Genomic DNA, 12,802 nt, shown 5'->3' on the forward strand with positions numbered 1-12,802 from the left:
AGAGGGTAGATTCAGACTAGACATCAGGAGGCGCTACTTCATGGTCAGGGCGGCTAGGATCTGGAACCAACTTCCAAGAGAAGTGGTGCTGGCTCCTACCCTGGGGGTCTCCTACGCTGGATGAACCCCTTGCCGGGGTCGTTTGATCCCAGTACTCTTTCCTGCCATGGCAGAGGATCAGACTTGATGATCTGCTCAGGCCCCTTCTGACCCTACCAACTATCAAACTATGAAAAAAAATTTGAAATAGCAGCACATCAGGGCACACCAAAGGTTCATTTTATACAGTATACAGTCTCCAAAAATATTTAATAACCAATGCTTCTGAAGAAGGCACAAACCCTCTGTAAAATTCCATTTATTATGCACTACTATCGTTTTAGGGGAAGTTCCTCAATTTTACCCTGTAACCACAGTTGCAAATTTGAATTATTAATACCCATCCCCAAAATGGTATTGATACGGTGTTATCTAAATGCGTTGCCTCAGTAAGGCACTCTGAAGGCATGCCATAGATGATATGTATTTCACAAAGCAAACTTGTATGGGCAGTCATTAACAACCTCAACAGAGGCACAGTTTTGCCAGTACCATGCTGCAACACAAACAGGCAGTGGGGAGAAGTGGTTGCAGTATGCAAGTCCGAGCTCAGTGGTGGGCAATTATTTTGGGCAGAGGGCTGCTTACTGAGTTTTGGGAAGCCATTGGGGGCTGCATGACGGGCAGCCCAGAGCAGATAGATACTAATTTTCTAAATTTTTTAGGGGTCCCTGCGGGCCAGATAGAATGGCCTGGCAGGCCGCATCCAGCCCCTGGGCTGCATTTTGCCCTCCCCCGTCTTAGCTGGATCACCTCAGACCTGAGCTATGTTATTCCAGCCCACTGCTGGAAAACACTGCCAACTCTCTCTCTATGAGCTCCTGAAATGGAGAAAGTTGCCTGGGTGGCACATAAGGAGCCTGCCAGCGAAATGGAGGGGTATAAAAAGTCTGTAGCGCGTGCAATGAGCTTGGCTTCTAGAAGCAATTATGTGTGAGAAACTCGTGTCTAGACACACACACATGTACTTCCATGTTGTTTTAATACTTTGCTTTTTAATGCAATTGAATGACCCCTTTCCTTTTCCTTATGGTATCAGGAAGTTCAAATAGCAGCAGCAAACAGACCTGCCCTATGCAATTTAATATTATATGTGGCTCTGGCGACAATGCCAATAATTAAGTTTTCTAATGCTTTCCATTATCAGATCCCTTTCCACTTGCTTAGAACTTTGCAAAGCTGTAATTATTCAGGCTGAAAATTTTCCATGCAGGGTGTCTGATTCAGACTGAATTCTCTGAAAAGTTTCTGCAGAAACAATTCAAGAATGAAATCAAAGAAGAATACCTTGTTCTACCTATATTAAACATTTCTTACGTTTCCTCAAGAAGCTCTATCACCTGCATATTTTTAAAAGAAACCAAAAATTTGGCAGGGAGATCACTTTTATATCAGTGATGTGCCTTGGACAGTGCTTCTGAAAATTCACTTAAATTCCACCATGTTTTAGCCTTAGAGATTGCACCCAGATGTGCAAGGACATGCATTTGCAGTGGCACAAATTGCATGCCCCTGCATGTGCGCTTTATTGCAAGACAAACTGTCCTGCAATGGGCATACTGCCCTTGCCCAGCTCCTCCTGGCTCTTCAGCCAGGTACAGCTGGAGGCTTTGATCAGCACCTGTGCTGGCCCCACCAATCTTACCTGATGGTGTGCTGGAACAACAGGGGCACAAGTCAGGCAGCATGGAGGCATGGCTGGCACCAAAAGCATTGCTCTGGACAACCCGGCCTCCATTTGTACTGGTACACGCTTGTTTTGTGTGCTTTGTGCCACTCTGGTTTCTGGGGGGGTTCTGGGGAAATCCCAGTAACAAATTTTGCTGCCACTTTAACATTCACTGTGTGCAGTTTGTGGCACCACAAAGAGGTCTGTGGTGCTACAGACCACATGCTGATGCTCATCTTGACGCAACCTAAAAATCTCACTTTATACATAATCAGTAGCCTGCCTAGAGATTGTAAGCAAAATTCTCTTTAGATTTTGCCTGCCTGAAGATGCCTGCTCCATCCTCTCTCAGCTCCTACATACTAACCAGACTACATATGTGCTGTCTTTATGATCCTTCAGAGGCTGCAGAGCTAATTAGAACAGTAGAATTTTCTATGCAATTGCTCTGCTGATCTGTGAGGGGCTGCCATGGCACAAGGCACAAAAACTGAGACTAGGAAGCCTTTGCATATGACTGCACTGCAGTGAAAGTGTGACTAGTTTGCATAGATATACCCTAGCTAGCTTTATGTTTGCTAGCTCAAATACTGGGAGCAGCATAACGGTAGTACCACAGTGGCTACTTTTTAGTATTTGAAAAAGAACAGTGTTGCCTTCCAAAGTTCACACCTCTCTGAACCAGGTAGTCTCTAACCAGTTAGTTTCATCTGACATAGGCCTCTCTGGATCAAAATAGGCACAGCACTCATTTATACATGCTGCTCTTCCAAGTTCCCTTGCTGCTGCTCAACAGGGGATGGGTTCTGCAGAGAATACAGAACGATTCTGTAGTTAAAAACTGTATTGTAATGAATATACACCCAGGAACCAAATTCAGGTTGCAGGGCTAGTTTTAAATTTGGCAGGTCCTAATTTTGGAGTCCCTTTTATAACCTTCGCATTCTTTTAACATAGGAAGATTTTACTGCTCCCCTAATTTTTTTCATACCAAAAAGACATGAGACCAGTTTCTGGCCTGGCATAAATTCCACAGAGGATGGAGCGCACAGCTTCACAGAGTGTAATGGAGCCAAACCAATTTTCTGAGCTACAATCAGGCCCAATATTTTTAATTTCCTTGTTAAAAAAGCACACCTCCCAGTTCTTTATAGATCTTATCATAAATTATTTTCTCTGACATTGAAAAGAGGCTCAACATTTCACCAGTCATCTTAATATCTCTTTTGAAAATTGTTAATTTATTAAAAAATAGATATTGAATGAACCCATCCCAAGGTCTCAGCACTCCCACAAAATTTAAAAATCACAAAGCTACGTTTAAAAAATTAGACACTTATACCGACTTCCAACTTCCACTGAATTAAAAGCCAATTAAGCCCCATTGTTAATTTTCACAAGATAATAAACAACACTATCCACCTCTATCCTATTTTCTCCCTAAAAGACCCTTACCAAAACTCCAGAAAATTATGACTTTTTTGCTCTGCATCCACTTCCCTCGCTATGTACAGGGCATAATTCAGGACAGGGCATAATTTAGTCCACATTTTCTTTCATGGTGCTCTCTAGTCTAGGTTCTTTTTCCAAAGAATGTCTATGGAATTTTTAATTTACAGCATTAGCTATCTTCTTCCACCTTGCAAACCATCTTTCTGCTACAGTTTACAGCTAGGAATTAATATATTCCTTTGACTGTTTTCATCAGCATCATATTTCAGAAGTGGTAAGTTAGGTCTGTCTCATGCTGATGCCAGGCTCTCAGGGTCACCCACAGCTGCTTCTAAGCACCTTCCAATGTTATATAAGCTTTTGCTAATTTTATTACTTCATTGGGTTGCTTTTCTTTAAAGCTGTCTCTTTTGCCCTGCTCCAGTAAAGCTGTAATTACTACATTCTCTCCTATTTCTCATAATAATAATGAGTAGTCTGAACAGTAGTTAACAAATTGAACATTTATAGATAGGGAAAAAAAAGGAAAGGAAAGAGAGGAATCTTAGCAAAAAAATATTCAAGAGAAAATATTTTTTTGGAGGTAAAAAAAAACAAAAAACAAAAGAAGTTTGAACTACATTGCCTCCTGCTCCAGAAAAAAAAAAAAAAAAAACAGTTGTTCTATGGAAAACATCTGATTAAAAAAAAAAAAAAAAAATCAACCGGCACATGAACAAAGATGATTTTCTACTTACTAGCAATGTTGATAGTACAAGGTTTTTTCTTGAAACATTAATGGGCTTGTCAGTTCACTAAACAGTACATCATCAATGTATGGGCCATAAAAGGGCAAGTCTCCTTGTGGGAGGGGAGACGGAAGCCCCCCAAAGAGGCTCGGACCCCCAACCAACGCACCCTGGCACTTACCTTAGGAGCCAGGATGAGCAGCAGCCGGGAGGAAATGCAAGCACAGGCTCAGCAGTTCCACAGCTGCCTGAGCCTGCGCATCCACAAAGGCTGGGGGCATGGCTTCCGAGCAGCGCAGGCTGCTCAAAAGGCGGCTGGGGAAACAGCTGAGGGTGGGCTGGGAAGCCGGGAGTGGAATGCTGGCTGCAGAGCCAGCGGGCTCTAACTCTAGCTGCCTCAGCAAGGAGCCGGACGCCTACCAGAGGACCCCAACCAGGGAGAAAGAAGGCAACCTTAAGGACTGGCAGGGGCAAGGGAGCCCCATGGAGGGGCAACTACTATGTGGGACGCTGCCAGGGAGCCACAAGGCTCCAGTCTGGGGCTGGGGCACTGTGGCTGGGGACACCTCCTCCAGCTTACTTGCATCCACAGACAGCCCCGCAGCAGGCAGAGCACAGGGGATCACAAGTACCCAGAAGGAGGAAGGAGGGGACACCAACCAGAAGGGCCAAGGCGACTGGACCACAGGTCAGCTGGGCCCTAAGGAGGTGACACCAAGGGAACGGGTAGAGGCTGGGCACAAGACAATTGTCTGTACCCACACCTACTAGGAGGAAAGAGGATGCACAAGTATCCCCAGAGGATCAAGGGCCCTGAGAAAGGGAATCTTGGGAGCCCCGCCAGCATGAGCTGAATGTTCAGTTTAAGTTATAGTTGGCCCCGGACGCGGCAGGTTTAGTTCTCCAGAAGAGGGGAAGCTGAACTGGAGACAAGGGGCAGACCCCCAAAGATCAATGGCCAGGAAGGCCCGTCCTTTCCAAGGCAGGCAGCATGGGAGACCTCCGGGGAGCTGGACATGGTTTGGAGCCCCACAAGGACACCCTAGGGATGAGACCCCCTGCCTTCCCTCAAGTCGATAACAGGGAACTGCCTCCCCAACAACAACAAAGACATGGCAGACAAGAAGAGATAGCACCCGGACCACCTAGGTGGAACCAAGACTGGGTCTCACCCTGATGTCGCTAGGAGGCAAGGTACTCACAAAGAGGGTGCCAAGACCTACCAGCAACACTCCTACTAAAATATAGGATCATAAAGTGCCAGTGATGCCCTCATTAAGCAGATTACAAATTTGCTTGAATCTCAAAAAAGAGCATTCCTATTGGGATTCTACAGAGAACAGTTCTAGGCCCGACACTTCAATTTTTTAGCAATAATCTACACATAAAACTGGCAGGTGGCACAAAAATTCTGGGTGCAAAGTAGTAAACGATGGGCAGCCTCACAGAGCACCCTAAATCACTATGTGGGCTTGTTCAAACAAATCGGTACCACTAGGGCCAGGAAAAACACGGCCCATATTTCCGGAATGTGTCTTGGAAAGCAGCAACTAAAGAGGATTTAAGGCTCAGAATGAACAAACAGATGAACACAAGTTGCCCCTGGAAAACCTGTGGCAAAGGGCTAATGTGAGCCATGGATGTACAAACAGGGGAGTAACAGGTAAGATTTGGGAGGTGATTTCATTTCTGTATATGGCTCTGGTAAAACCAAATGCAGAATACTTGCATGGAGTTCTTGTGTCCACTTTTAACGGCCTTGTTGAAAAAAGTTGGAGGGGATGCAGCCAAGAGCCACAAAAATGATTCAGGGGCTTGAGGAAATCAATCTGTTGAGCTCACGAAAAAGCATATTGAGAGAGAATTTCATTTTAGCTCCTGTGAACCTTTCACAGGAAGAAAGCAGTAGGTACTAAAGGGATTTTAACCCACTAGAGAAAGGCACACCAAAAAAAACAGAATGGAGGCTGGAGCCAGACCTATTTAATATAGATATAAAGCAAAAAAAAACCAGTGAAAGCAATTAACTATTGGAACAGACTACCAGAGAAACAGTGGATAACTCCAGCTCTTAATGTCTTCAAAAAAAGAGTGGATACCTTTCTGAAATACACATTTTAGACAAACCAATTTACAGGAATCCATACTTGGGTTACTACATAAAATTCTATGAAGTATTTTTTGTAAAAGGTCAGAGCTGACTATTTAATGAACTCTTCTGGCTTTAAAACCATGTCACAGAGAACAAGACACTAAAGCTTCCAAGCTTGGCAAGCATGGTAAAGACCGTATTCTCAGAGATTCATTAAGTCCCACAACAGTCTAGGCAGATTCTGCATACGTACATCCAAACTCTCTTACCTGACTGTTTGTTTATTTAAGCCATTATTCTCTTCCAATGTTATTTCTTTAAAATGGGTAATAAATCTGAAACCAGAAATGAAACTATTGAACAAAAGAAATGTAAACAATTAGTCTACCTCAAGATATAGTCAGTCATAACAACTTGAAGCCAACTGTTCATTTGTTAGCATCTTATGTCTCTTTTACATTCTCTTTTATGGGCTTTGAACAGGCGCTTTTAATAAAGTTGTAACTTTTTAAAAAGTCATATTGCAAAATATTTTTCTAAAACTTTGCTTTGTCACATACAAGGTGAGTTTCCTCAAAGCTGCCACAGATCAGGTAAAAGGCAGATGAAAGTTAAATAAAAAAGCTATTTCAAATAGCATTTAAAATTTAAAAAAAGAGAGAAAGAGACACAAACATCAAGCCTGGAAGTATTAAAAGCACGTTTTGGAATCCTCTGTGATGACAGTTTAAAGAAAGCAGCTTTTATGTGCTACTGAGCCCAGCTCTGCAATGTCTTTTAAATGCAATTGTTTACCTAGAAAATACAAGCAAGGGCCAGAATCTGGACTACAAGAGGCACCTTTTGATTGCACACACTGAACTGAATCCTTAACTAATAAATTGTTCCACACCTTTGTCTGAAACAAGAAAGGCAAAGGTCTGCATTTTCTCACAAGAATGCACAAGCCTCCGCAAAAGTAATACAATTTTCTACATCTAAGTCTTAGTATTTGTTGACTTAAAGAGTTTGTATGAGTGACAATGCACATCACTGGTTTGTTACTTCTGTCATCTCTGCTACTGAGTGTACCTTGACTCAGATCAAAGTTGAAAGCTTCTAAAAAGATACACAAACTACAATGTGACAAATAGCGTGCTTTGTTTGACACAGCAAACAAGAAATTACTTTCATCAACCCAGGAAAAGAATCCTATGTTTTCAGTGCTAATTCTGAAGTCTGCAGTGATAGAACTAGAGCTTGACTTCATCCCCAAGGAATGAGCACCTTTCAAAAATAAGAGGTAGGAACCAAAGTAGTACATTATATGCTTGCAATTGTACAAATTCAGAAACTATTCTCCTCCCATATAGGTTTGTAAGAGTTAAGCTTTTACTTAATGAAATTTCTCACAAATAGAAAATACCTATCTTTCAAGCAAATATTCGTTTACTACCACTACTTTATGTTTTTAAACATATGCTTAATTTAGATGCACTCAACACTTGTACCTCAGATACATTCAACACCAGGCACTGTAGCAGCTTGTGCAGTTAAAATATCCTCATTATCAGTACAGTATAACAATTTATAAAAAGATGATAGTTTATTCTCACAGTCTCCATATAAAGTATCTTACCTTTATGCAGTGTTTCTGGAAACGTAAAGGCTATATATGTAAAGTATATAAAATCCTATGCATATCACTGGAGCACAGAAATAATTTGGTCAGTGGAAGAGCCTATTAATTAAAATGCAGAGACATCCACTGACTTTCAGTGGGCTTTGGACCTAAAAACATCCCTAAGTAATATATCACTAGGCTGGAGCATAAGTTATAAAATTATAAGAAATACACAGATAGTTGCAGAGAATAAACAAAAAGCATAGGTAATGAAAAGTAAATATTTTATCCATAGAACAGATTAACCATTTTCAACCGGAACTTCTGTGAAGAGAGAACAACCTGTGGCTTCTTGTAGTTATAGATTCTTCAATCCCATCTTTTCCCTTAAAAACCTTCCAGTGGGCACATAGGCTCTAAGGACATAAACCAGTTTAAGTAATCAGAAACTAGTTTAAACCTGTAATAGAACAGAAGCTCAGTGTACATAAATCAGTTTCAAAATGGCTGAAACCAGTTTAAGAAAAGCCTGGTTAAATGTAGTGTAAGACTTAACTGATTTGGGTCAAACCAGCAGCTCTCAGCAACAGCAGCATGTAGAGGCCGCAGTGGGGCCTGTATGGCACTGACTGCAGGGCCTGGGGCAGTCACCCCAATTCACTTCCCCACTCCCCTAGGAACGGCCCTGCCCAGACCCCTTCCTGGTTAAAGTTAAATAACAGTCCCCCAGCATCCCAGCATGCTTTCCAGCCCTGGGCTAAGCTGTGCTGTCTGCTCCATCAGAGAAAGTTTTTTGTTGTTTTTTTGTTGGGGGGTGGGAAGGGAGAGGGACTGCCCCCCTCCCCAGGCAAACCCCTGCTGGGGACTGGAGCCAGGGAAAAGGGTTAAACACCCCTTTTCCCACTCACACTTACTGCTGGCTGCCACTGTGGACTACAAATCCCAGGAAGAAGAAGTGATGAGCAACCCTGCAGAGTCCTAATGTTGTGACTCTGGACTGAAAATCCAAGAGACAACAGAGGCAGCAGGAAGAGGAAGCAAACACACAACCCATGCTGGCTATGTTCCAGAGAGCCATGCTGTAGTGCGCCCCCCACTTTCTGGCCTAAGTCACTGCAGCCATGTGGCTGCATTTCCTGAATCAAAAACAAATGTGTGTCAAATTATTTCTCAGTTTAATCTCTGCAGCTTCGACCAACCTGCAAAGACTGAATCGATTCAGTCTGAGACTTTCTCACTGTCTGTACATAGCCAGGAAGCTTTGCTCCACAGAAAGATGTTGCCCAAACTCTACCCATTAGTTAAATCCTGCCTCTGAATGGCAGAATTCCCCAGTGTCATCTCCCCAACCCACATCCTGATTTGGTTTAGGACATTAATTTGACTGACCCTTAAGTGAGTTACTTCTTTTATGTTCTTCCCATGACCTAATTGTCCTGTAATATGTAAAATATCATGATAAAAGTACCACTTAAAGCAGGGGTTGTCAACCAGGGGCACACATACCCCAAGGGGTACTTGGAAAGGGGCTAGGGGGTACAGGCAGCAGGGACAGAGCGCCACCACCCACCCAGACATGGTGGAGTGTGGGGGAGGGAGATACCCCCCCAATTTAAAGCATAACATTTAAAATACCATGATAAAATATCTAGACCTCCAGGCATGTAGGGGCTATTTCTAACCTGGTCAATCAGCATCCACACAGCAGGGTTTGGTTTTATTAAGAAATGAATGATAATACAATGTAATTCAAACTTGGTGGCTTACCTCACACTTTACATCTGCTCTTCCTACAAAGCCATTCTCATGTCCTTTTAGCCACATGTGGCAACAAGCTACCTGCTTCTGCAAGTTAGTAGAGCCCACTCATGTTGCATTTCTATAAGAGAAAATACATGGATTAAACTCTATGCATGTTTATTTAATGTTGCAGGATTGGTCCTGTAATCTTTTTGCCAAAGGCTTAACACCTGCTAATACAGTAGATTGTTTTAGGCAAATATTGTCAACCTGTTACACAAGTTATTTTCTTCATAGCCTAGTTTATTTTAAGAAATTCTGCAAAACTCATCCATTCTACATGTACTTATGAGTTTGGCAATTTGAAAAACATAACATTAACATTGTAAAGAAAGTTGCAGCACCACAAGGATAAAAACCAGGTAGCACTGCCAACTTGGTCACTTCAAAATAGGCCTCAGATTCATTATGTTAATGTGTTTAAACTGTTTAAAGTAACCTTTTGAATTGCTAATAAATCTTACTAAAAGGTGCCAGTTAATAAGAAAAAGAAATTAAGAAGTTAATTTCAGTGTTAATTTCTTCTTATTAGCCAGGTCTAATACAGACATTTCAGCTTAGAAGCCTTATGAAACTTGAACTAGTGTTAATTGTTAAAAAACCTAACTGATACATGACACTGATCTTTTAGGCATAGCAACCTTGAACCAAAGGGATTATTCTAACAGAAAGCCTCATTAATCCTGTATGTGGAAAAGACCAATTTAGTGAAGTACAACAAAAATGGAAGGGAATGCAAACATTTTCCTTAAAAGAGGCTTATCAACTTTTAGGAGAATCAAGTGACAGCTGCTGAGAAAAATACTCATTACTACAACAAAAAGAAAGTGTAATGCCATAACTAGAGGACATGAGAGTACCTGGCCAAATTTGTACCTGACAAAAATATAATGAAACCAATAATATTTACACCAGACTAAGACTTTGCCCAATATCATTTTACTAATACCAATTTGTATCAGTGGCTTGTGTACTGCATTAGTACTGTCTAACACATAATTCTGTAAACATTTACATTTAAGATCTTTAAGAATAGAAATGTTTCCTTTTAAACTGAGATTTCTTAAGCAATACTAACAGCATAATTTTATAGTTCCTTTTCTAGCAAAGGAAATATTACCACTAATTTCTTGCTGTATGCTTTTTATTTTTATTGAACTATAGCTTTGTATTTCCTTAAACCTGCAGGGCACTCTTACATAGTGCTATTTTTTTCTTGTGATTACTCAGCTAACTTATAGTTTAACAAAATGGGTGTTTTGCAGTTTCCCCCTTATCTCTGGGGCTAAATATTGTAGCTGTGTTAAAAGGCAACTGCTTTAGTAATGTTTCTCTTTTTATTATTCCCTAGAATGAGATGGAGCTTTAATGTTTTTAAAATATATATGAGTACCAGTTTGCAAGCATTTTGCCCTCTATTACTTAAGTTCTGTAATTTAAATAGATACTTGGATCTACTAAAAAGATAGCCCTGAATGGTTTGACCACCCAGCTACTTGCTTACACAAAGAGGACATTTCAAACCAATTTATCCTCTGTTTTATGGCAAATTTATCTTTACAAAAAGGAGGAAAAATTAAATATATCCGTTTGTCTTATGACTCATTTTGTTTTGTAAACAACATGGCTAAGTACAGAGGTTCAAGAAGCCTAAGGCAGAATCAATTCAATCTTCACAGGTTTTTCTAACCTGTAGATTGAACCAATAAGAAACATGTTCAGCGTTCATGTGGCCAAAACAGGCAGAAGCCAGTTATTAATTGCCACCACTTCCCTTGGATCAAAATCCTGACCCATGGCGAGCTCTGAGGGCTGGATGCCATGGCTATGCAGTCGACATCTGGCCCACAGGCTAGGGGTTGAGCATCCCTGACCTAGAGGATCAGTGGTTCCTTCTGGCCCCATTATCTGTGAATTCTTGCCTGCTATAAGTCATGTTTTGAAACCCATCTGGCATATAGCTTTAGTTCTAGTTTTGTTTTGAAAGAAAAATGTTTCTCTCTCACTTTGAGAACTCAAAAGCTACATAAAAGTTGGCCCCAACTTCCTGTACATGCAAAGAAAATCACCACGAACCAGGAGCACATCCAGGCCAGATGAACCTTCCAAGGAAACATTTCTTTTCCCTTCTTTCAGGAAGGCAGCCTTACCTGACAAGGCACCTGTGCCATATCCACATAAGTGCACGTGTGCCACGTGGCACTGCAGACCCGTCTGCAGCACCACACATCCCACATACAAGCGTTCCCTGTGCTGCTGGCACAGGGTTTTTTTCACCCTGGGATCTCCCACACTCATTCCATGCCAAAAAAAGGTGGGGCTGCGCGTGTGGTAGCAGTGAACACCACCCAAAATCAGAGGTTGGCCACCTGGAGCCCTTTTCAGGCTGCCAGCTGCAGAAGCACCTGATTGCAGCTCCCCAAGGCCCCCAGGCAAGGCTGCCTGAGCCACCACAGCTGCTGACCCCAGCCTCCCCTACCCACCTGGGGTTACCTGCCCTGGCCCGGGACATTGCCAGGGGACAAGAAGCAGTCACACAAGGTGCACGACTGCTTCTCGTCCCCAGGAACCAAACGTCCAGACTCGTGTGGACACGGCCTGCACAGCAGAACATCTTGAACCACTAAATCATAAGGCAAGAGCCAGAGGAGCTAGTGGGGCTGGAGCTGGCAGGGAGCAGCAGAGGGGACTTGGGCAAAGTAAGCCCCACACACAGACAGAGGCTGCCAGGAAATAAAGCAACGAACAGAAAAAGATCGAGGGGAAAACTCTGTAGCTGCATAAATGGGGTAAAAAAAGATGCCAGGGCCCCAGCAAAGCACCAAAACCCGCCGCCCCCACCCCTGCATCCAACGTGGAGCAGCGATCACGTGCACAGCCACCAGCTCCTAATGCACCATCCCCTCCCTCTTCCGAGCACCGCCCCCGAGCCTCTTCTCACTCCGCCTCCCCCCCGGCTCCGGGCGGCAGCGCTTGGGAGTTGCTAAGCAACGCGGCGCGGGCCGCTGTTAAAGAGACAGTGGTAAAACGACGCTGCCGGTGGGGTGACGCTGGACAGCCCCGCAGCGGGTGGGTGCGGGAGAGTAGCGCGCGTCACGGCGGGGCGGAGGGAGCAGCTAGGCCGGGTGCGAGAGGAGCGGTGGACTGAGGGGCGAGGGCGACCGTACCATTGTGGGGGGGGAGGATGACTTATTATGGAGGGGGAGGTGGTACCATTATTGGACGGGGGGGGTACCATTGTGGGGGTGTAAGGGAAAGGGAGTGGGAGACATTGCCATTATTTTGGGGTGGGGCAGGGAAGGAGACGGTGCCATCATGGGGTGACCAGGCCATTACAGGGAGGATGGGAGGGAGGGAGA

The 12,802-nt window shown here is 43.3% G+C and overlaps 1 protein-coding gene and 1 long non-coding RNA gene across 3 annotated transcripts in view; one reads left to right on the forward strand and one right to left on the reverse strand.

Annotated features, from left to right (window-relative positions):
• The window catches only part of LOC109306898, a 50,060-nt gene extending 37,737 nt beyond the window's left edge, over positions 1-12,323 (reverse strand). Inside the window, exons 1-2 of the long non-coding RNA XR_002100139.1 lie at positions 12,285-12,323; positions 9,411-9,522 (exon numbers count right to left, since the gene is read on the reverse strand). This is a non-coding gene — a long non-coding RNA (uncharacterized LOC109306898). The remainder of the gene's footprint in view (positions 1-9,410; positions 9,523-12,284) is intronic.
• Positions 12,324-12,385: 62 nt separating this feature from the next.
• Positions 12,386-12,802, forward strand: part of RNF32 (ring finger protein 32) — a 48,023-nt gene continuing 47,606 nt past the window's right edge. The window contains exon 1 of one of the 2 annotated variants that reach the window (XM_019530563.1): positions 12,386-12,512. The gene's annotated coding sequence lies outside the window, so the exon portion shown is untranslated. The remainder of the gene's footprint in view (positions 12,513-12,802) is intronic. The other variant, XM_019530562.1, reaches the window with a different exon arrangement.

This window comes from Crocodylus porosus, unplaced genomic scaffold (assembly GCF_001723895.1).
Source record: "Crocodylus porosus isolate Cpor-Errol unplaced genomic scaffold, CroPor_comp1, whole genome shotgun sequence".
NCBI classification, from domain to species: domain Eukaryota; kingdom Metazoa; phylum Chordata; order Crocodylia; family Crocodylidae; genus Crocodylus; species Crocodylus porosus.